At 37.9% G+C, this 24,649-nt stretch overlaps 1 long non-coding RNA gene across 1 annotated transcript; it reads left to right on the top strand.

The window, feature by feature from the left end:
- Positions 1 to 1,104: 1,104 nt before the first annotated feature.
- LOC134136970 (uncharacterized) lies at positions 1,105 to 23,744 on the top strand. Its single transcript, XR_009957592.1, has 3 exons — positions 1,105 to 1,136; positions 18,568 to 18,685; positions 23,361 to 23,744. It is a non-coding gene; the product is annotated as an uncharacterized LOC134136970 (long non-coding RNA).
- Positions 23,745 to 24,649: the final 905 nt, after the last annotated feature.

The following is a 24,649-nucleotide window of genomic DNA, read 5'->3' as shown; positions in this document are numbered from 1 at the left end:
AACCGTTGCATTGATCATATGTTTTGAGGCCAAGTTTTTAATTTATTCTTGAGAAAGATGAACAAGTTCTGTTCTTTTTTTCCTTCATTGGTAAAATTCTAACTGTATTGATTGATGGCTAATGAAATCTATAAAAAGTGCTAGAGGCTGTGATACTTTCCGTATGACTCAGCATGATTTTGTATTTCAACAAAAATTGATGATAATTGCCAAATTTCATTAGATTTGGCTTTTTGTTTTCCATTTTATACTGTGTATTATGCTCATGTAGAAAATGAAATAAGGCAAAATGTGATTCTGTTTTTGCATATTTTAGTCAGAAAAAATTCCCATTTATTTCAAAGTTATGGAATCCAATTCCCAGTTATAATAATGATGCCCGTAAATAGTTCTCCTTTGGTTACAAAGGACTGGGGAAAAAAAAACTCACAAAAAATGAAAGGTTAGTTACGTTAATATTTTGAAAGCCTCAAATTTATCAGTTGTTTTAAGTCACGGTACTTTTTCAGAATAATACTAAAGCTCATTTGTTTTTCACCAGTCACAATGTCCATTGATGAGCTATTGGTAAGTGTGTCATTTGGAATGGATTAGTTGAAGCAGATGTTTTATGAATGGCTTGATTTCTTCATTCTTCTACATTTACCACTGACTCTTCTTGTCTTGGATGGAGCAGAAACTAGTTTATTTAAAAAAGCAAAGCAAACAATCAACAACCAAAAAAAACCTCTTCCATGCAGGGACTGTCCCTGAATGTGCATATTTGCAATGCAAATGCTATCTTAAAATAAAAATTATCAAGTGTCAAATCAAAGTAAAACACTACAGTACTGGATACAATCAAGTGGATGAGTTGTTTGTATTTGTTTGTATTGATATTCCCACAGCATTTGAAATGTTTGTTTGGGAACCATGGCTAGTTAAGATAAATAAATAAATAATCTCCATTCCAGCATGTTGATAATGATTAAAATAATGGAAGTTCATTTCAGTTACATAACAAAAACCCCATAGTTCTTATGTGTTAATTGAAGTAGAAACGAAATAATTTCCTAAGTACTAATTACCAAATGGGTCTTTAATACAGATTTCTTTACTCTTTTCAGTGAAAGAAGTGAAAATGAAGCTCCAATAAGGTAAGGTTTCTTTATTCCACTTTAGTAAAGTATTAAGGTTAATTGTAGATATACTCAGCATTTCAGAGTAGATCCTGGATAGTATGGGTCAGTATGTTAAAACACAAATTAAAAAGGAAAGGAGACACTATTGCAGGAATGAATCTATTAATATTTGACTTTTTTTATTGCTACTAAGCTATTTTTTCATTTATTCCAGTATTTAATCTTTTAATCAAAATAAGATAACTGCATAGATTCTATTTTCTTCTGAAGAATTTAGAGAGAATTATTTTTTCAACAGCCATTATAGCTTTCATTACTCAGGCAATTAAAATGGTTACTTAAAAGAAGTTTCTTGCAGTTTGAAAATGAAATAGTAGAGCATATGCTGACATAATAAGTGACTTTGTATCCAGAAAGTTTTTGAGTTTAGAGATGTGGTAATGAGTGATTATGAACTATGGAGTTAAGTCTCTGCTTCTAGAGAAGGATTCACTCCCTAGAGTGAACATCTTTTCTTTTTTTATGTAACATGAGTCAGATTACATTTTGGAAATAGATTTTGTATGCATCTGTGAGATAAGCAAAAGGGCAAAAAAAAAAAAAAAAAAAAAGTCTTTCTGTATGTTACCAGCTAGAAGAAGGATATGATTTTTTTAAATCTTTTTATTTCTGTGTTCACTAGTGAGGATGCAGAGATTCGTGTTAGAGGATGTAGAAAACTGTATACTTAACAGCATTAAGCAGCAATGCCAAGTCACATATAATAAGATATATGATAGCAAGTTGTTCTGACAGGCAGCTGCAGTATGAATCTGTTCAGGGCGTAACAGAAATGCCCATTTACTTTTCAGTCATTATTTTTCAGGTGAAAGTTTTAGCAGCCATTCATGGTTTATTGGGAAGGGAGATGTTAGTTATTTTCTTTTCCTCCTATTTTGCTTATCTTGTTTTTTATCAGCAGTTAAACTAAAAGCTTTCAGAGTTGTTAGCTGGATTCATCATATCTATGTCAAGTCAAACTTCTTCCAAATAGAAGAGTCATTAAAAGGAAGGGTTTTTAAACTCGCTGACGTCTTAAACCAGTAAAAGTCGATACACCTACATAAAGTGTGATCCTAAGTTGCAGGAGGATGTCCGTGGAAGAGAGAGACTAAGGAAAAAATCAGCTAAGCTATGTGCAAAATGTAAACTAACTGAAACCACAAGTGACTAGAAATGTGAAATATTAATGAAAAAAACAGAAGTGTTGTGAAAAAGTAATGAGGTGTTGTATGACATTATTTGTTGTGGAAAGTTTTAAAGCGGTGTTATAAATGTAAATAGCAGACGCTAGCTTTGGATTTTCTTACTAGCAAATGGAGAATATGAGTGTGTGCATGTGCAGATACAAAGATGTGTGCATATGTAATATATTTCAGCGACAGCAAAATACTACCATTCTGCACTAAATCCATGCAAAGGACTGAAAGCCCTTCTAGAGTATACAGCCAATTAAAGAACTTTATAATGTGTTGAGAATCACATGAGTAGTACAGGAATATAGTAAATGCCAGAAAAAATTCTAGCTCTGAGCAGTCTTTGTGCACTGATCTCATCAGCTTCCATGATCCAGTGAGGACACAAGCCCTGCTCCTGTCTCCTGACCAGGGATTCAGCTGTACAAGAACTGGGCAGGTGTTGCAAAAATGAATGAAGCTTGCTGTGCTTGTAGTTGATCACCGAGCACAAGAGAGCCTTATGTGGTGCCTCTGAATGCTACAGTAATATAAATGCCTGAGTAACATGACTAAGTAATACAGCACAAGAGCAGTGGTGGAAACTCGCACATTCTGTTTCCCAGAGTCACAACTGGAGGTAGTTTAGGGGACGTATTGCTCGCTCATGGATTTCTGCCTTGGCAGTGCTTGCAAAAGTACTGGTTCATTCTGGTAACAGGATTTTTTATGCAATTTTAATATAAGTAGTAGAAAACCACCTGTCAGAAGCCATTGATTTCTTTGTGTGTTAAATAAAGTATTTGGTAACTATCAGTCTTGTTTGAGCTTGAATTTATCAGTTAAGTTAAAGATGAAAATCTCTGGATTGCAGTGGTATTTCTCTGAAATTTTCAGATCCTAAGAATGGGTTACTGCTATGAAAGCTAAAAAAACTTGTTAAGGAGCATCTTTAATGTCTTCTCCTTATAATTGATTTGACTTTTCACTTCAAGTGTACATAGCCAAAATCTTTCTACAATACCACCAGCAGCTAGTTTAGGTTGGATTCAGGAATCTCTGTTTTGATTTGCCAAGCAGGCAAACTATTTATCTCCCATAAGAGAATTTTGAGGTGTGGTGTGGATAATATCTAAAAATATCTATGTCGGGAGAAAGGCTAGGGCTCCAACAGATAAAAGCACAGGGAGATAAGCAAGACAAGTTCATATTGGAAATACAGCACCACAGAAGTAATGAACCATTGGAAGCACTTGGAAGGGAATGTGGTAGATCACTTAGAGTAATTAAATCAAGATTAGATCTCTTTCTGACGTATCTCCTAGTAGAGTTACAAGTTTTTGTGCTTTATAAAGAAATTGCTGCTTGAGGTATCGCCTGTGCCAGGCAGGAAGTCAGACCAGGTTATCATAATAGTTCCTTCAGGCCTTTTAAATCCCTGAAAAAAGGGCTCTTATGTAGTACAGGCAGGCGCAGAATTTCCAAAATCACAACTGAAGCAGGTCACTCTTGTTCTAATGGTGACTTACCAAGATCCATTGAAAGGGTGAAAAGTCTTTGAGCAGGTCCTTGAAGAAACTCAGTGTTAGGTATAATGCTGCTGATTTTGTGGGCCTTGTGTGCTATGCTAATACATAATAGTAATGAGCTGATTTGCGTTAAAATTTGATCAGTCTACATGGAAGTTTTTCTGCATAAATGTTCTAATACTTGTTCTGACTTACTTAGTAGCTTGCATTTTCTATTAAGGTCACTGAAAAGTAATAATTTATATATGATCTTTATTGACTCCCCTGCGTGATATAATTAAAATTCAGAATGAATTCAGATTTTTTTCTGGTTATTCTCTGAGCACAATGCCATCTTTAACATAGGAGTGTATATAGTCAAATGATGTATCTGAAATCGTAGTATCTATATGAGTAGAAAAGATATGGTAATTTTTTATTGGATTATATACAATTCCTAGTGTAATATAATTGCTTTCCCCAAAACTGAAAAAGAATAATTTGTATGTTTGGTCTAAGACCTCTATGTGATACTGACAGAGTGTGGAGGACACTAGTCTCTTAGCTCTTACTACTAGAGGGAAGTGCATCCTAGTTTTACTGGATAAAAGATAGTAGATCCTTCAATGGAAAATACAGAAAATGGTTGGTCAGAGAAGTAGTTTTGTGTGCCATTAAGAAGAAGAACAAAACACTATTGAACAAGAATGACCCTGACTCCTTTCTGTTATTTTGGTAAGCTCATTATTAATTTTAATAGCTGAAATTAATCGGGGGTTACCATGTAAAATCTTGCAAATCTTGCAAATAGAAAAATCCATCAAATTGAGACCAGAATTACGGCATCCTACTGTACCTACATAACACACGTTCTGAATTCCCGCAATAGAAGCTAACTCCACAGTAGTAACAGCTAAGAGTCTGTGTTGGCCGTATGTATGCATAAAAGATTATTCAGGTGAATTTTCATTCCTAATTCTGGCTGTTCCAAAAAAAAAATTTACGAAAAAGCTATGCTGTAAAACATTCTGAAACTAGAGGTATATAGGGGAATTCCAAGGGGAGTCAAAATGTATCAGAAGATTTTTTTTGTTCATGTTCCAAAATATATCATCCCTGACTTACTGATGGAGTCTAGACACCGCATACCTAACTTGCCTTTCCTGTACTCTGGTTGTTTGTGCTGCTCTGCCTTCCTGTAATAACTGTCCTAGAACCACATCTAAAACATACATGCAGATTATTAGGTTATAAACATACAGATCACACAAATGTGGTGAATGTATTTTTTTCTGATACTTCAGATTTCACTGTTTGGTAAAGGTTGACTTTCACACCTGCAGTTTAAACTAGAATTAGTAAAATTATTAGACTAAGACAATAGACGAGTGAAAACAGGGAAGGGAAATAGCACTGTAAGATGACCGAGATAAAATGAGTCTGTGTGTCTGTGCATAGAGGCCACAGCTGCTTTCATGGACAGCTGAGCAAAAGAGAAAGGTTAGAGAGGGCAAGAGACTGGAAAAAGATAAAAACAGGGAATTGATGTTGCTAGTAGATAAGGGGTATCGTGAAGTGGAAAGGAGAGGAGAATTTTGTTAGTCAGGAATCAAACAAATTTGCCTAGTTGCTGTACGGTAACACTTGTTTGTAACATTTTTTTTTTACTATGAAGTTTCTTGCCCACAATCTCTCTTGAAAAATATATGTTACATACGTAGGATTTTCACAAATTCTTGATAGTTGCAGTAATAGCTGTGGAGAATATTTTGAAACAAACTTTAGGATGTCTTTATTTCACATCCTTCTGCTATCACAGCGTCACTTTTAGTGGATACTTCAGTTCTGAAAGGAGTGCTTTTTTACTTTGTGCCATGGAAGAAAATTGCTGTCTCCATTAGCAAAGTGTTTGAGGCATCAAACTGCCACTGCTTTCTTGTGTGGGAAAGCTCATGTCTAAGTGATTTAATGTGAAGGAAAGTAGCCTTCCATATTACAGAAGAAACTCTTCTACTGGAGAGTACTACACAAGGCTACAGAGGTAATTTGGGGCTTCACTGAGAGCATCAGGGGCACCTATTTCAGTGCAAGGCATGCTGTAAAGGGCAACGAGAAGGAGGTGCCCCGTGGTCTGGGCAGTTCTTTTGATTTGTTTCAAATTCATTGCTAGTCCAATATCTATACTGAGGAACAGTGCTGGCATCAAAAGCTCAGTTTGACTGTATTTACAAGCAGCTGAGTCTTGTTTCCTGTACTTTGTCGACTTAATAACCTCTCTACAAAAATCTACACTTTTGTGTGGGGAGCTTACAGTTCTTCTACAGAAAATAAATATATCTTTTTTTTTTCAATTCACACGCTAGATTAGAGCACAGTTCAGGGTGAAGAAATTCTCTGATGCTTATGCTGCACTTGAAACGTCTGCTCAAATGAGAGTTAAGTGTGCTGTGCTCACTGTTACATAATCCTGCAAAAAGTGTTGATTCAGGGAAATTGTAATGCGGTGAGAGAACCAGATCATCTGGAATGTTCTCCCTTGCTTAATGAAAATATGGCTCTTTGTGACTGGTACACTTAAAAAATAGCTGATTGAGTATATATACTAATTGACTGAGTCCAACTTGAACATCATGATGATGTTAAAATCCCAGGGCATCTGGGTCCTGATGTTTGTTACAGTTCAGGGCCTGGTAGGACGGATGTGGCTTTGGGAGCAGCAGACCAGAACGTGCTGCTGCTACCAGGAGGGATTTGCATCCGGATGGTGTTTTATTTTGAGTAATCTTTAGAGTACTGCTTCTGAAAAATTGCTGGGTTAGCCAGACAGATAACTTCCTGCCAGTAGGAGGGACAGCTGTTTGTTTGAATACGTCTGCTTCAGCTCGGTGTGTGAGCTGTCCTGCTGAATGGAGCGGGCTCCTAAAATCTGGCTTTGGTGAAGAGAGACAGGTAGGAGGAACTGCACTGTGCCGTAAGTTCTGGTCGTCTTGTGGCATCATCGAAATGGTCATATCTTGTGGACGTGATGGCAGGGGTCGTTACTCACCTAATTCTTCTGCCTTTGTCGTTTTGCACAATAGCCCCTCTACTTCAGCCCAGAGGGATCCTGCTTACTGCGGTTTTGGAGAATACTGCACCCAGCTACCAGCACTAGCTAAAGCCTTCCCACAAAAAATATGGGATTGTAAAAGTGTTTGAGAACGTGGCACATGCTAAAAAATACCTGTTTTAATACACACCTAATTACAGATGTGTGGCTAAGAAGGTAAATTAGAGGTTGGGAAAGTCAGCGTTCGCTGAGTATCATTAGTCCCATTCTCTGTAAGCAATGCGTGCCCTTTCTCTGCCTTTTTTTTTAAGGGTCTGAGACTCCAGAGAAAGCCTGACTAGAAGCTGCTGTGGATCTAAGTGGTGTTGCCTAGATTTGCTTTCAGGTCACTTTCATTCAGCAGCATCCCCAGAGCAAGCCTTGGTTCTGTTGTTTCAGTTTCCTTGTCCATGGCTTGGATCCAGTGTTCTTTCTTTAACTGCATCCTATATACACTTGTCCTTTGAGTCACACAGCCCTCCCCCTCCCTAAGTTTAAGATCTCAGTTGTTTGTGCTGTTGTGTGGGAGACTCGGTGTGAATTATTTAATTTTGTGAATTGAGGTAAACAGACAGTAAAAACGTACGCTGCAGCACAGAATGTTCTCTAATCACTTATTTGACAAGTGCACTTTAATTATTTAGCATATTTTGTAAAAGTAATGAGGTTCTAGTAACATGAGACTTAACACTCTGCTATTAAATTTTCCCTAAGAGGTGGGAACAGACTGTTGTATTTTTGTGTGCAAATTGAGAGTGTGCAAACTAATGAGATCGGGCTAAGAATACGTAAATGGAGCTGGAACCTTTAGTGCTTCTTAATAGTTTTGCTAGTAGGTAGTAAAACCAAAAGCATCCCACAATTAGACAAGATTCTGCCTGTGTTTGCAAACCAGAAGATACCGTCTGATGCTTTGCCAAAATCAAAACAAAGTTTTCTTGGCCTAGATGTATTTTTATTGAATGTTTAACTTAGAAGAAAAGCCGTAAGTTACAGCCTTGCTGAAGAGGTATCATTCAAAATAATTTTTGGTAGCATAATAGATTTCATGTTTCTACAAAATATTTAATCAGCACTAACATATTTAGTTCCCTTAGGCAGTGAGAGATTTTGAAGTTCTAACTTTTTTGAGTAAGTGCTAAATAAGTATTTTGCAATCTAGCAGGAAGTTCAAAGTAAAATGCCTATATATCCTGGAGATTTTGAAAAGAACTTTAGGTACGCAGCCAGCCAGGACTGATGGTTGACTTTGGTTACTGACAGAAGAACAGTGTATTTCTGAGTTGGAAAGGCACCTCCCCCAAAAGAAGAAGAACCCTAAAAGATCAACATAAACTGAACTGCAAGGCAGCATGCCTTTTTGATTGATTTGGATTGTATAATAAACCAGATCATTTTAAAATATATATATACACATATACATCTACTCTATATATAGTTGGGGAAAAAAGGATACATATCCTCAAATGCTTTTCTTTTCAATTGCAAAGCTGCCTCATCATGTAAATTCAGTGTGTGAAGTGGAAGTTCTAATGACCTTTGATATTCACACTTACAGATTAGTTTTTATTTCTAATTCATCGATTTATGTGATATACTGGGTTCTGTATTTAGAGGCCTCACTTGCATATTACATAAGGATTCTGTGCAGAGGGAGAATTTCTAATCCGAGCTGCTCTGCAAAGAGCAGCAGCAGAATTTGGCCTCATGAAAGGACAAGATATTGGAGGGCTGTTGGGTACTGATGAATTTGGGGAGCACTTGGATGGGTCACAGGCTGCTTTATATGAAAACTTCAACTTCCATAATCTTCATCAGAACAGTAGACAAGGACTTGTATCAGTTCTTACTCCTGTGCTTTCACTTGGGATGATTTTGTTTGTAGTCTGCTGTATTTTTCCTCCAGGTGTGCATCTGAACTACAGACTGAGGGTCCTTATGCTGTGTTCCATTTCTGCTCATCTGCACAATGATAAATTATTGTATATTTAAGAATCAATGAGATCTCTTCCTATATAACATGATGGGTAGGTCTGTATCTGTAATGAATCAGTCTTGAGACAGTCATTGTGTTTGCATTTAGGAAAACTTTCAAGACACAACTGTACATTAATGCTCTCTTGATCTGTTGGAAACTCATTCCCTTCCTTCTAGCCATTAGCGTCTTTCACTTTCTTTCAGCAAATTAATTTAAAAACCAATCATCCCTTTTTTGATTTAATAATCACAGAAAAAAAACTAAGTAAGGGTAAAACAATAAAATTACAAGGGCGAAAATTGAACATTGCAAACTTACACTTTAAGTGCCAGTTTGCATCATGGGCAGCATGCTTTTATGAAAGTCACCCAGAAATCAATGAAAATGTTTGCCACATTTGACTGTCATCACAGAAAGAAATATTGAATTTTTGCTGAGTATTAGAGAATCAAGTTAAAGCATGTCTTAGTACTTTCATTAATTTATAGTACTGAGAGAGAGTCCTACTGAGCAGTTTTGACAAGTTTTGATATCCCTGCCTTCCTTTCCTAAGGAGGGCAGGGATATCCTTCCATGCTAACCATGTGTATCACTGTATATATACATGTATACATGTATGTATAGTCTCACCCCATAATTGGGGCTGATTCAGAGACCTTTATCTCTGACAACTGCTGAATGAATTTATAAACTGTAAGGACATACAGGATAGCAAAAAACTCAGTGTAGACTCGTATAGGTCCACTTCTGTGCAAATATAGTAAAGGAGCTAACCCAGCAAGATTTCCTGATGAGTAGCCACAATGCAGACATACATTAGTCCTTACTTTCTTGAGGTACAGGAGGTTGTATTTTTCTGGCAAAAATTCCATTGCTGAAAATCAGTTGGAAATTACTGGGATTTATGGGAAGAGCTCCGACTCAGGTGGCAGCAAAAGATAAGTGAAAATGGCAAGGAGTGCTCCCTTTCCTAGGCAGCCAGTCCTCTACACCTGCTGGAACAGGAAAATGGCAGGCTAACTTTGATGGATTCCCATTTTGCTTGAGTAGATTTGAAGTTCTGTGTCTTAAAGTTGTTTGAAGGTAAAACTTTCACATATATAAAAATACAGAGGTCAAGCGAGATACTGTGAAATGTATTAACATGCATAACTCTCTTTAAATTTTATTATTCACTGCTTCCATGAAATAAAATTAAAGCAGAACCTGTGCTGATTCTTTATTCTTGTGGTATCCTAAAAGTTGATTCCAGTTGGCATAATAGCACACTCATTTTATCAAAGTATTTTAGATCCTCTTAACTTCTTCTGTTTTCCTCAGAATGTCAGTATAATTTATTTAAGCTAATTCTTAAGTTAAGTGGAAACTGAACAAATAGAAGCTATCTGAAGCTTCAGAATAATTGTACACCCATATTTATGTAATCAGAGCTGCACAGCTGACCAGAAACCAGTCCTTAGCAGCTATTCAGAATTCCAGCTTTTCTTTCAGTTCAATGGCTTTTTAAACTTCCCTCTAGTCATATGCATCGTTTTATTTGATTTAGCTGAAATCCTGAGAAGAGAGGGGAGAATAAACCATGGACATGAAGAAATGTGCAAGGACAGATTAAGAGGGAGGTTTCATGTAGGAGGATGGAGGAAGCGGTGCTTGTAACTAGAGTAGTTGATATGCATCAGTGCTACTTGGGATGGTAAATTGACATATAGGAAATAATGTATTAACTGGAAAAGAATGGATGTCAGGAAAGATAAGATTTATTGGATTGGAAATGTCTTCCTCAAGGACAGCAAGTGGCATAATTTTCCAAAGAGAGTGTCTCTATTCTTCTGGATATAAAGGCTACATGGAATAAATACTAGAAAATACAAAAACATTATCTGCACTGCTAGACATATGCCCTGTCTGAGCATATTTTCTGACTTGATTAGAACAACTTCATTAGTCTGATTCAGACTTGGGATAAAATTATAAAGAATGTCCTCTCCCTTCTCCCCAGTGTTGTTACACTGCAATTTGGCTCTGTCCAGATAGGCTGGAGCAAGCTATGTTGTAACTTGCTCTAGCCGCCACTGAATTTAACAACTTTTGGCTTTATAGCTAGTGCCTTAGGAGAGCTCTTGCTCATCTGTTTCCTGAGCCAAAGGAACTCTTCCAGTTGCTTTCCCAGTATTTTCACCAGCTAGAACACATATTTACCAATTGCTAGGAGAAGATATATCATCTTTAATCATCTTGAGTTTTTTTTATTTTCTATTTCTCCAGTTGACATGTTTTGAGACATCCACTTTGACTAGAATGGTGAAAGAGCCCTTCCAAAGTTGTTTTTTTTTCTTTACTCTGTACTCCATATGATTAAATGCTACCAGTGATGGGAAAAATTGTTTTTTCTTGATGTAAATGAGAGGCAGCTAGTTGAATGCTGAGGTACTCTCAGTATGCATATTTCCCTATTAAATGCATTTCTTCAAATATTATTTCTTAACAAAAGGATTTATCTTTGGAATCTTGTTCTGAAACTATTTTATACAGGTTTCCTAGCCTTTTACTTTTAGCTATTAAGAATTCTGATCCTAGTAGCATTTAATCTGTTGCTAAAAATAAGTCTACTGGCAACTTCTTAAATAGATTGTCAGTAAACATTTGGATTATATTTTGCAAGTGCAGATCACTTTCAGATATTTGCATATTTGTTAAATTTCAGCTTCCACTTCAGGTTGATGAGACATAAACAATTATGTAGCACCTCTGGCAAAGAATTAGTCTAAAAAACAAGTCAAAGCAACACTGGCAAATCAGAGGAGGATTTCTAAAGTTTTAGAAGGAACAGTGTAAAGGCTTATACTTCACTCCATCTCCATGAATTTTATATCAAGTATGGAATTAATGATACAGGTTTTTACTCTAACATATCCTCTTTTTTTTTAAGCTCTAATATATTATTTGAAAATATTTATAATATGCATGCACTGGTCTGGGTCTGGCACTGTGCCTTGTTCTACATCATTCGGAAGAAAATCACTCTAATTCAAAGCCAAGTAAAAAAAATTCTGAGTTTTTGTCATGGTCTGTGGATCTGAATCCATGTGGTACTTTGCAACAGAGGTCACATGTAAATGTGAGCTGCTAGAAAGGTGTTAATAGATTTTCTGTAACTAGCTCAGGTAAGTCTAGTGCAGTTAAGTGAGGTGTAAGGCGTGCTGTACCTCAAACATGACTGGTAATACACTGTCGAATCTTAGGGACATTTCCTGGCAAGAAGTGTCTGGCAGTTTCAGATTTCATGGTGGTTTTACCATGATTTGAAGAACAAAACCTTCAAACTAATTTTCACTTATGCTCCAAAGCAGTCTTAGACTGAGGTCTGCCAAGGTCAGTAGGCCAGAATGCAGCAACATCCTTAGGCAACCTAGAAGGGGAAATATATACTGGGTTGTGTATCTGATCTGTTTCTTTTTGGATAAATCACTATGGAAATTGTGAGAGAAAAGTAATTTATTAAAAATTTGATAGTGTTTATAGTAGATCAGTGTTCCAAAATCTTAACAGTGAAAGAGATTTCATGGTTTTCATGACCTATGGATCTGAAGGAACAATTGGATTAATCAGCCCAACCTTAAAAGTCCTTTGAACTTGGCGTAAACTGTCCATTTGTGTCTTTGAAAATCTCCCCTATTATTAACAATTTAATATTGTTAAGTCCTTAAGTCCTAAGTCCTTATTTATGTGAACACACTCAGTATACGCTTTCTGGTTGTGTCTGTGTGATTTTTATAGCAGCTTTGCTGAATTTCAAATTTTGGAGATAAAACATTCTGGACACTGTGCATTTTCTTGTTTGTTTGTTTTTTAATGTATGCCTTGCATTAACAGTGGAACCAATATACTTTACATTTTTTAAACAAATTACTGTTTTTGGTATATAACAAAAAGGTTCAGATGATACTTTACTTTGTACCCCCTTTCTTGTACATCCACTTGCCCTTTGAAGATCAGTCCTTATTATTTGTCCTACAAAATCTGTATCCTTTTTTGGGGAAAAACAAAAAAGTGCAGTTTAGATTGTATGATCCTACTGCTTAATCTTGTCCTTGCTTGATAGGAATAATCAAGGGCTGGTTTTGGTGCAAAGATAACCTTGTTAAGATATTAAACTACATTTTCTTTTTTAGCCATATGTTTCTGCAATCTGCAGAAATTTCAAATTATATGCTCTGTATCTGAGGTTCATGTAAATCTATTTTTCACCTATTTCACAAGCATCGAGAGTTAACACAGTACCTACCCCCCTACTAGCAAATGAAGACTACACATACCGGGCTTTATTGATCTCTGACATGAAATTCATACTAATACTTGTTTCATTTTCTTCTATTTTTGTATGGGCCATTTTCCTTTAAGTTCTAGACCTTCATGTACAAGTGTTCCCGTTCTTTACTGTAAATATATTCTTTTCCTTTCTCTGTTTTTTACATGATTTTTCTTGCAGTTTGCAAGACTTATTTGCAGTTTTAAGTGCACTAAACTTGTAGTGAAAGGGTATGAGGGAGGTTTTCTGCCTTTGGTCACAACTGAAACCTTTCACCTAGGTGAGCTTAGTTTAGGCTGGGTAGGTAACTGCCTTTCAGATGTGGCCAAAAATTTAAGAAGTCAGTGGTTAGAGGAAGCTAGCACTTAAAGAAAATTAGAAGTGTGGATGGGTTTCAGTCAGGCTGGTTTTTTTTCTTAAAAGCAGGGACAAGGAAGGGTGTGCAGTGATGCAGCACTGAGTGAAGGATAGCAGAAAAGACACCAAGGCAGGATGCAGGAACAGAGGGAGATTTATTTGTTTCAATGTTACCTGATAGAATCTATTTTTATATAGAAATGTCACCTGACAAAACTTGGGAGAGAGAATATCCAAATACTATAGATGCAGCTAGAGGCAGAGAGCTGAAGATATGATGGAAGAGAAAAAGCAATGTAGGTGGCCAGACTGCACAGCTGTATGTAACAATACCAGCTGGAAGGGAGAGGGCTTGGAGAAAGCCTACCACAGATGTTTGTGGCTAAAATGACAGCACAGCAGCAGACACTAATTGGTGGGAGAGAAATGAAGTGAACGACAAGTTTGTTAGACAGAGAACTCAGGAGAAAAAGGTAGAAGGAGATGACAGCAAGGAAGAAAAGTGGCACCAGAACAAAGGAAGGTGAGATGGAGATAGCTTTACACTTGAGACTGAAGGGGAACAATGATGATTTTAAAAATTTGGGGAGAGAGAATAGTTAGAAGATAGTTGGGCTGCAGCAGGGGAAAAAGAAATAAACACAAAGATCTGAGATTCCTAACAATATCAGGAGGAGGCAGGTGTGTGTGTCTGAAGCTTCCTTTTCTTTAGGTGGTAAGACAGATCTGTTAGCAGGGCTTAGCTAGGAGAAAGAATGATGTTTTGTTTTCCAGGAGCAAAGAAACTCCATACAGACATAAAGCTGGAAAAGATCCTGCAGAAGAAACTTTAGACGAAGATCTCAGTATCCCTGCTGGAACAAAATGAAGATTAATATGCCAAGCTAGAGAACAGCTCTCAAAGAAGCTGAGGCTGTTGGATATCAGTAGAATTCTTTTGATCCCTAAGAAGGAAGGTGAAAGAGTGACAAGCTAATGAAGATGAAGAAATAGCTATGAGGAACTTAGGGTCATTCAGAGATTAAGAGGCCTTTACACAAGGGCTCTGTCTTTACTAGTAAATTAAATGGTGCTAGAAAGCCTTTCCTTCTGGAAATCAATTGCCTCTACTGTTGACCATCCCTGGCATAGTCTTTGCTTTTATCTACCAGAATTCACCTGAACTGTTCACGAATAAAGTTTGAGACCTACCCTGTGACTGCTCCCAGTAAGCAGCTTTGAATCCTCCACCCTCTTTTGGAGGGTAAGAGAGTTTAAGAGCATGGCACCTTTTTGTGCCGGCTGGCCTCAGCAGTTCTAGGCGTGTTTATTTTGCTAGCAGAAATATAGCTGTAATGGGCTGCCTTCAGTAGATGCAGTTCCCTGGAAACTTTGGCCACTGCCTGTCCTGGGTGCAAGCTATGACAGTAGAATCTTGTTTACAATTTCATATTTTATCTTTATGAAATATAATTTCTTCTTAATGGAGTTACTGAGCTGAGTTGTGAGGAGGCTTTCTCAGGTTTGGTTTTAGTGTAGCATGAGGCCACTATAGAAGATATGGCTATAGAAAAGAAGCTTGGACCAAGTACTCATTTAATTGTTTCTGTTTAATACAAGCATAAGGAAAATAAAGGTCCATAAATAAGTCTCTTCCTTTACAGAAGGGCAGGCCACAAAATTAAGAAAAAAGGTTAGTGAGGTTGGCAGATGATGAGGTTGGCTGAACTGAAAAGCCTAGACATTTAAAAGTGGAGTGGAAAGTGGAAAAGTGGAATATTTTGAAGAACATCAGAAATCTGTATCAGAAACAAGGGGAAGCTCCAGACCTAACTAGGTAAGTAGCCATCAATGTAATGTGAACCCTTAGAAGACAGATATGAACATAAAATTGAATAGGCTAAGGTGAGATGGTGAGACTGGAAATTCTGCAATCATAGAAAAATATACAAAATAAGATTTCATGTGTTGCACTGTATGTAGTTCTGGGCACTGAAGTCGAGAAAGATAGATTCATACTACAGCAGGGGCAGGAAAGAATTTTTGAGAGCTGAATAGACTGGAGAGCTTGGCTTGTTTAGCCCAGCGAAGTAAAAACTGAGAGGTAAGATAGCTCTTGGTAAATACACCGTGGAGGGGACTACTAGAGAGGAAAGCTGCCTAACTAAGCTAAACCATGTTGACATATGAACAAAGCTAAGAGTAACAAATTTCTGTTAGAGTAGAAAGCAGTCAATTGGCTCTGAAACTAAGTTAAATTATCCAGATTATTAGGGAAGCAGCCTACATCTCAGTTGGTGTTTTCTAAATGGATTCATAAATGCGATCTGCTTGTAACCAGAAGCAGAGATAGTGTTCTCTGAGGAGCTTCAGAGACACACAGGAGGAGCTGCACTTTCAAACATCTTCATTTCTAAAGAGCCAAGTGCAGCACCTTTGCATTCAAATGTACAGGGTACTTCAGTGCTCCTCTTCTAGAGTATAATAAGTCTTTCATCAGTCATCCCACTCGTGCAGGTCCTTTCTGCTTCAACTCTGTCCTTGAGATTTGCTCTGTAATGAGTTGATACCGTATAGGTTCTTCCTGGCCTTGCTATCTCAGGTGCTGAGCAGGTGCCCTGAATGACATCAGGTGCTCAGCTCTTGGAGAAGGCAAGCCCGCGTGGTATAGTGAGCTCTTTTGAAAGAGTTTATCTCCAGGCATAGTAAGTTGTGTCACTGTTGTATTAGTTTTTTCACTGTAATGTGTTGCTGGAGCAGAATTTCATGAAGAGTATTCAAAGTGTGGATCAGTGTAAGGTTGTGAAATATTTTGTTTGTGTGTGGCTGAACTCGAATGTGAGGTGATAATAATAACCCAAATTCTGGCAGAAATAAGTTTTAATATATTTTTTTGTTTTTGTTGGCCTTTGCATGTTTCTATAAATACTGTGCAGTTGAATGAATACCAGACTGGTAAATGTGGAAGCCTGCCTGTCAGTGTTTCAAAGGGAAAGTTTTAAAATATAAATAGCCTTAAAATTATAAATAGTCAATCTCCATACTGTGTTTATCACTGACCCTTTCTTTTTCCTTCCATTGCTTCTCCCATTTTATTTTTAGTGATGCTTACTTAAAATAGTTCTGTGCTTTTCTGTTGGCGATTAGATGGCCATTTTGGAATCTGAGTAGTTTTTAAGGCAGATGGTGTTAAAAAAGTGTTCCTTACTTGAGCAACGTAAATTTGAAGTCTTGTCTGTCCAGGCCTTCTTTAATAAAGCTAATCATCAACATAAGATGAAACACTTCTCATCTCAGTTTTGTCTGTCCAGTTGATTTCACACACACATTCCTGAACTGGTTTCAGAATGTGTCTGTGATTGTTCAGCACCTCTGTGGGTTGTTTTTTTGTTTTTTTTTCCCCCATGATGATGTTGCATCCCTCTCATAAGCTTGTAGTTGGTTTAATTAAATTGCTGGAGTCAATATTCTGTGCAGATTTTAATATGTTGGCAGCAACAGCATTTTTTGTTAATTGCATAATTTTTAGAATACACGTGTGCTTGTGTTCACATCAACTCAAGAAGAAATCTCAGAAGTAATCTAAACAGGTTAAAATTTTGATGGCCCATGGCAACAGGCTCCCTGTCACTTTGGTAGCAGTAGTGTAACAGATTCCCTGTTACACCAAGAGAGATAATGACTTTTCACATCACCTCGTCTTCAGCAGCCAAAAGGTATCAGTAGGAACGAAGAGCTGGGCCCACTGCTCACTTCAGTTATGCCAGGCCAAGCAAAGGCTTGTGGATGGTGTTGGTAGTGCACCAGGGGCAGCGGATCTGGGAGCTGAAAGCCATTTTGAGGAGAGCTGACGTTGCTGCCCTGAGAGTGCTGTCTCCGCCTGAGCCTGGGCTACTGTAGTCAGCCCGGTGAGGCCACTTGTACCGTGAACGTCTTGCAGCTGCGGAGAGGCAGAGAAAGGAGCAGGAATATGTTCTGCAGCTGCATGTGAAAGGTGTGGGGTGCGTTGCCTTGAGTCACTTAGGAAATCCCTGAAATAGCCAGCTGCTGCTCATATTCTAGAACTGTTTTCCTTCCCTCGTCAGGGGGAATGTTTTTCCTGCCAGTAGGCCCTCGTAAAGCTGCTTCGACTTTATATCTGAGCAGATTGCTAATGCGTCCTAGCAATGACAGGTAAAATGGGCTGTGCTCATGTGGCTCCTAGACTTTGGGGAATCCTTGAATCACTTAATCATCGATCTTTATATTTACGCTTTAAGGCATGCCATCATCTGCAAGCTTTTTGTTAGTTTTAAATGCGATTTGTGTAGTTTTATTTTTATACAGTGCCTTGGGATGCTTACTGTAGAAGGCTCTTAAAATAGGTATAACTTAATGTGCTGTTTAGACTTCTCATTAATCTGCTTGTCTTCACTCTTACCCAGAGGTAAAATACAAGGCCTACAGAGTGAGGAGTCTGGAATAACATGATAGAAAATGGGACTCTGAAATAAAGACATTTAGCACAGAGGATTCAGACTAGCAGTTGAGGAAACAGAACAGGATGTTCAGAAAGTCCAAGCCCTTTGGCATGAATCTGGGAGCTTGGAACATAAGCAAGGCTACAGTGAATTTGTGAAACAATGTTTGTCTTCCTAAACTAAACGCTGGAAAACATCCATTTCTCACTTTTCCTTTGCCAGCAGCACACTGATATCTATTGAAGCGCTCATCTTCTGTCTTCTTTAGTTTCGAAGAAATATTTGATTTTTATTTAAAAGTTACTTGTGTTTCCTACTTTCTTGTGGTACTTATATATGAACTTGTGACTGTGGGACTAAAATTTAGAGTCTTAGTGTTTGTTCTTGTTGTGCACACTTGTAATGATGTTTTTATTTTGACTGCAGCAGTGGGTTTGAATGACTCCACTTTGACTTTACTCCACCAGGGCTATGTCTACCTAGGTAAATTAATCAGGGCCAAGACTTGTATTTGAGCACTATCTTATGATTGTCCATATTGTTTAATTTCTAGCACACTCCGTGACATGATTTTGGCCCGTACCAGCTAGCACACTCCCAGATGACAGCTATGGCATGATTCAGGAGATGGCGTGGGCGAGGGACTGTTCTCAACAGGCATTACTGAAAAGGTAACTGTTTTGGAGGGGAAAAGAGTTTAGTCATATGGATATGAGCTGGACTGTGCCGTTTTCCCCTGGGTCCTGGTGCATTTTATATACTAGGCCTGTCTCACTCAGGCTTAGCACCTGAGATGTTGAAATAGAAGCTTCTGCTTCCTAACTGCATTGCTAGCACTGTTACAAGCAACAACATAAAGCCACCTTTTCCTCCCCATGGGCCATGTGCTCACAGATTGCTTACAGCACCACTTACACTGGGCTATGATCTTTTTATGTCTGAATAAAGAGTCAGGATATGGGGTACAATTCAAGTTGTATGTCATGCTAGGTGTACAGGAAAAACAAATCCTGTAAACTAGAGTGAGCTTTCTAGAGATCTTCTGTGATGCAGCTAATTTGCGAGCAGAGACACCACAGTAGCTCAGAAACCCTGTGTTGTCACAGGTCCACAAGAAGTTAGGTAAGTAATTACTCTTCTGGTACATACATATTTACTTATCACTCAGGGTCACAGTAATTGCACACACAGATCATACATTTGCTTACATATGTGGATTTTTTGAACTTCACATGTATAGTTCATTTTTCTGGCTTAGTGAGGAGCACTTCATGTGAAAACAGGTAATGTTTGCATGCCTCTCTGAATAGCTGTGAGATTTCTAATTTGTAAAGCCATTTGCAATACTTTTTTGGAAAGCATCGTTTAATCTTGTAGCACTGCTGAGGCTTGGGCTAAATGTGGTAAAAATTGGTTGTACATGATATACCTGTTTGAAGTGTGTAATATTCTTCATAATCTTTTGTTGCTCCCTTTCTTACTTTGTTTTCTGCTGTCTGAAGTTTTAGTTACAAATGGAGAAGTTACTGAAATCAGTCTTCTCCGGCCAGTCACTGTTAATATTACGTGGGTTGTTTATCATTAGTAGCTGGAGGCTGTGCAGACTTGTTTTTCTCTTGAAAACAATAGGATTGGCTGCACAGTGAACATGTATTTAGCATCAAGATTTAGGCTTCTGATCCAGTTTTTGGTGCCCCCGAAGCAGCAATGCAGGAAACCGCTGCTGAGTCATTAGAGTAACCAATATGGTTTTTCTTTATCATGATGCTTTGTGTACAATGCTGTTATTGTGGGGATTAGAAACAGTGAGCAAAAGGGATTTTGTTTTGTCAGTGCAAAGTGAAACAATGTTTTTACAAGATGGTTTGCTGAGCAGTTTTCTTCTGAGGCTGGTGAGGGCCATGATGATAGCAGTCAGGCAGAAATTGTTGGGAAAAAGAAAAGTCCTTGCAGAGATGTAGAACCAGGTTTATGTAAATTATGTTTACATTGGGAAAGGCCAGTGTAGGGACTGCTCTCAGTATTTATTAGCTGAAGAGCCTGAAAAGTCAATCTGGAAGGGATCATACTGACTGCAAGATCACTACTTCTCTAGCCTTTGATGGTGCCAGCTGCAGAAATAGGCTAATCAGGCTACGGTGAAGGGGCGTGATTGGGCAGCTCCTACGCAACTGCTGCCCTGCGGGCCCTTCCGAGGCTTTGGCTGGGAGCCGTGAATTGCATCTCCCTGGGGGTGGAGGACTGCGCTGCAAACAAACCTTGCCCTTCCCTGTCAATGAATTCTTTTGGTGGTAGGCTGGCACCAGAATACCTGCAATTATTCATCATAAAGCTGCACTGATTGTTCCCTCTTGAGATGGGCACAGGGTTTGCATTGTTTTCATTGACTGATACCTCGTGTATTCCCTTTTAAAAGGTCTCACTGTAGCAGCCACTCATTAGTGGTGGCACTGTGCTAGGCTGAAGGCCAAGTAAAAACATATTTCTCAATTTCTCACTCTTCTGTGGCCTAAGCCAAATACTAACAGCTCCCCATTGACTTCAGTGGCTGTTGGTTGGATCAGGCCACTCAGCTGCAGGAGTTACAGAGCTGGAGAAGTAGCTCATATTTTTACTAGTCTAGCTTTCCTAAAGAGTAGAAGTAGAAGCACTGGAAGGTCCCCTGCACCTCAGCCCAAAATAATACTTTTAAAATAAGATAGATGTTCACAGGTTAACTGTAATAAAGTAAGCCTTTGCGAATACTTCAGAGTACTTTCTCTTTTCTCACAGAATTATGGTTCTTGGTAGTCTGGTCAACTCACTGTGTAGAAAATGTTACCCCTGTAAGAGTCTGAGCATCTGATGATGGAAAGTGTTTCGCTGTAAATTAGGAGTTAGAAAATTAAAACTGTTTTAAATGTGTCATCCTTTTTTAGTTTGTTAATTAAACCCTTCAAATGATTAATTGAATGTAATCTTGTTCATTTTATTTACCTTATAAAGGGAGGAGAAAATGTTGGGATCATTGAGGGAATAAGAAGTCTCAATAAGAGCCAATCCTTCCTGCAGTCAGAAATTGAACTGCAGCAAGTGCAAGTAGACTAGAGCTAGCTCACATGAAACATAAATTGTTGCTAAAGGAAATACTCAGGTCAGTGGGTAGCCCATACTGGAGCTCATATTGCTGTATTACTTAATGCTTTTAGTACCTGTGTTAGCAAGGTTAAAAACAGTGCTGCTGTGCCTAACTAGCTCCTTTGTGAATGCAGTGGAAAAAATACTTGAGAAATCCTGAACTCACAGAAAACAATGGGATATTCTGCACTGATTTTTGGCCTTTTCTGCACTTCCCTGCAGGACAGAGAGCTGTCTTACCTCAGTTTCATCAGTGTAATTCAGGCATCAGTTGTTGAATCCACTGCTGCATCTGCTTCCCTTTTCTTGCACAAATGCCCAAAATCAGAGATGTGTAACTCTTGGACACTGGATTTTTTTTTTTCAGTGTTCATGACAGAAATGCAGTTGATTTCAAAGATCAGAAGCATCTTAAAATAAGATACAACTCTGAAGTATGTCCCTTTTTGGAAAGCCATTTTTTTATTTAGAAGACCACAATCAAGTGCATGTACCCTCAGCTGGAATAGCCGTTCCTCCTCTGCAATGAGGTTCTGCTGCTCTTCAGAGACCGTGGGGTATTTTCACAAAATCATGGAATGGTTGAGGTTGGAAGGGACCTCCGGAGATCATCTATTCTGACCCCTCTGCTCAAGTTTGAGCTACTTAACTCATTAGCTAGGATTTTCTTCAGTTGCTGAGTTTGATCTTGTTTTCTGTAGCCTGTCCCCTTAAAAATGTGGTAGCCATCAGTAGAAATAAAATGTCAGGGTTGTTTTCTGTTTTTAGGTACTATGGTTCTATAACAAATAAAGGGCATAGATTTTTATTCGAACAGATAATTTGCAACAGCTGGAAGGGAAGGAGAACAGCCATGAGCCGCAAATGAAATTTTTAATGTATCACTGCCGGAGAATCATCCCCTGCAACCCAGCTATGGTGTGGAGATTTCAGGGATTACATTCAGATTAAATGTCAATAAGAGCTTCCTCTTGGCAGGATGCCAGGAAGGTCATATGAGGAAAGTCCCAAACTTTTGCACTTAAGTAAAAATGTACTCTGCTTAATACACTTAATATGCTGCAAATCTTAATACTGCTAATGACTTGCATTAAGAAATCTCATCATAACTTGATCTTTTAATTTAGTTTGAGGATTTTTTTTCTACGTTATAGTATCTAAGAATTTGCCAGCAATTTTATTTGGAGATTATGCCTCTACTGTAGGAATTTTTTCTTGAACCTATCTTGGCAGAAGATAGCTTAGTCTAAAAGTTCAACAGCTCTTCAGAATGTTCAGTATAAAGCTGTGCATAAATGGACTGATAACCTGCTGGTACTTTTGCAAGGATTATTATTACACAGAAACATCCTTGTTACTTCTAAAATTACGTCCTAAATGCTACAAACATAGGACATTTATGCGGGGAGGGGGGAATAGCTTATTATTGAGAGGGTGGGATGAAGAATAGGTATCAATTACATAGTTTGGAATTGTTCTGTCTAGCTATCAGTGTTTAGTCTGTGCTATTCTATATTGAATTAAAAATGGATTTTTGATCCAATTTAATTTCCTTTGCAATTGATTAAATTTAAGTACAGCAGGACATTCTTACTCTGAAGGATATTTACGTGTGGAGTTGTAAGGGCTTAGCTATACCACTTGAAGTGAACACTTTCTTAATCTATTTATCATCTCTGAAAGCTGAAACTATTTTAAAATTGATTTTACTAATTCTTCTTACTACTCTACCATGCGATCCTATTGCTGAAAACTATTTAGGCTAAATCACGCTTTTTGAATGTTTCATTTCACTTAGTCCGTAGCACTGAATTCTGCACTAATGTGAGTGCATACCTTGTATTTGTTTCATGAGCATCAGGTTTTATTGTGAGACTTCTGAAGAGACTTTCTTGAATGTGACTGATATACTGAATCAGCTCAGAGCTGTTGCAACAGTTTTGCCAGTACGCTTCAGTACGCACTGCATTGCACCAGATTTGCCTCATGTAAACAGGAGCAAAGCTGAGTCATGGGCAAAAGCAACTGATGTTTCTGTGGATTTGGGATTCCACCTTTCATTTCTAATTGTATATACATTCCCTATTTGTAAACCTAATTTTATTTATACTTCATGCACATAAATACATACTTGTGTATGCATGTGTAAATATATGTGTGTTTATGTGCGTGCTCAGATTTTTTTTTTCTCCTTCCTTCTCTTCTTTTTTCCCACCTTTCCTGCTGCAGTGAGGCAGTAGGGAGTGAAGAGCTGTTTTAGCCAACTGTGGCCAACATTGGCATGGGAGGATCTACGAAATGATGAGCATCTTAAGGATGGAAATTGGGAGGTAACAGAACTGTTAGCTTCTGCAGAAAATTTCCGATAATGATAGTGCGCTCAAAGATTCAGACTGAAAAGTATTACAGCCACGGCTGGCTGCAGTAGCAGCATGCTAGGCTGGGTGACCCATGGTTTTGTGATAAAGATACTTCTGAGTTTTGCATTTAAAACAGAGATTCTATCATTTTGTTACTCATGAAGGATATGGCATGCATCCTTCAATGTTTCAACAGTCCTTTAAAGTATAGATCAAAAAAAAATACATAATTTGCAAGTCCTTTAATTAGTATGAAGATATAAGGTAAATTAATAAACTATTTTTAACAACATTAATGCCTTACATTGTACTGTTTATTTGCTCTGAATTAAGAAATTAGTAGAATGTTTTCCTTTACTTTCAGTAGACCTTTAATTAGACTACAGTCAGTGGAATTCTACCATCCTACAGCCTGAGACATGTAGTAATAAATCAAATCTTACTTACTTATTTGTCTGAAAGTAATATGATGACAAATTGTCTGTTAGTGTATGTTATCTTTGTACTGTAAAATATGCAATGATGATAGGTCTAGCTCAATGATATTTTAAAAATATGATACAGTATATTTCTCTGATAAACTGAGTTACAGAAGAGCAGCTTCATATTTACATAATGCTTTTATAAAACACTCCTTCTATTTCAAAATAGAATGTGTGTTTTGTTTAGGAATATGTTGATAATAAATCTTCATTTATCTTACCAAGAAACACTAGTGTGTTCTGTTAGTTTCAGAAGATCTTAAGAAAAAGAAGAAAAAAGAAGATAGCATTTTCTGGACTTTTGTTTGTTTTAATGGCTGGCTGCAAGGCAAGACTCTGGGGTGCTGGCCTGTGGTTTTGCAGTTAAAGTGCTGCTGAGTTGTGCAATTAAAACAAATTCAATTGTTTTGTTGTTTGTGCAGGGTGCAGTGTGTCTCCCCTGCTTGGCATCTCGGTGTGGTGGCTGTGTGTGCCAGCCATCAGGCTGCAGGTGGGAGCTGTGCCTGGGCTCCTGGGGGCGTAGGTCCGTGCTGGGTGCGTGTCTTACAGAGAGTGCTTAGGGATTGCATCCGTTGCATCCTGTATTATCTCAAGTGTTTTATCCTAATGTGAAAAAAGTAGTATTCTAGGGAAGAGCATATATGCCTCCCCCTTTCCCAAAAAAACAGAAAGACGT

This window comes from Rhea pennata, chromosome 2 (genome assembly GCF_028389875.1).
Source record: "Rhea pennata isolate bPtePen1 chromosome 2, bPtePen1.pri, whole genome shotgun sequence".
Lineage (NCBI taxonomy): Eukaryota > Metazoa > Chordata > Aves > Rheiformes > Rheidae > Rhea > Rhea pennata.
This window is presented reverse-complemented; position numbering and strand designations above follow the sequence as displayed.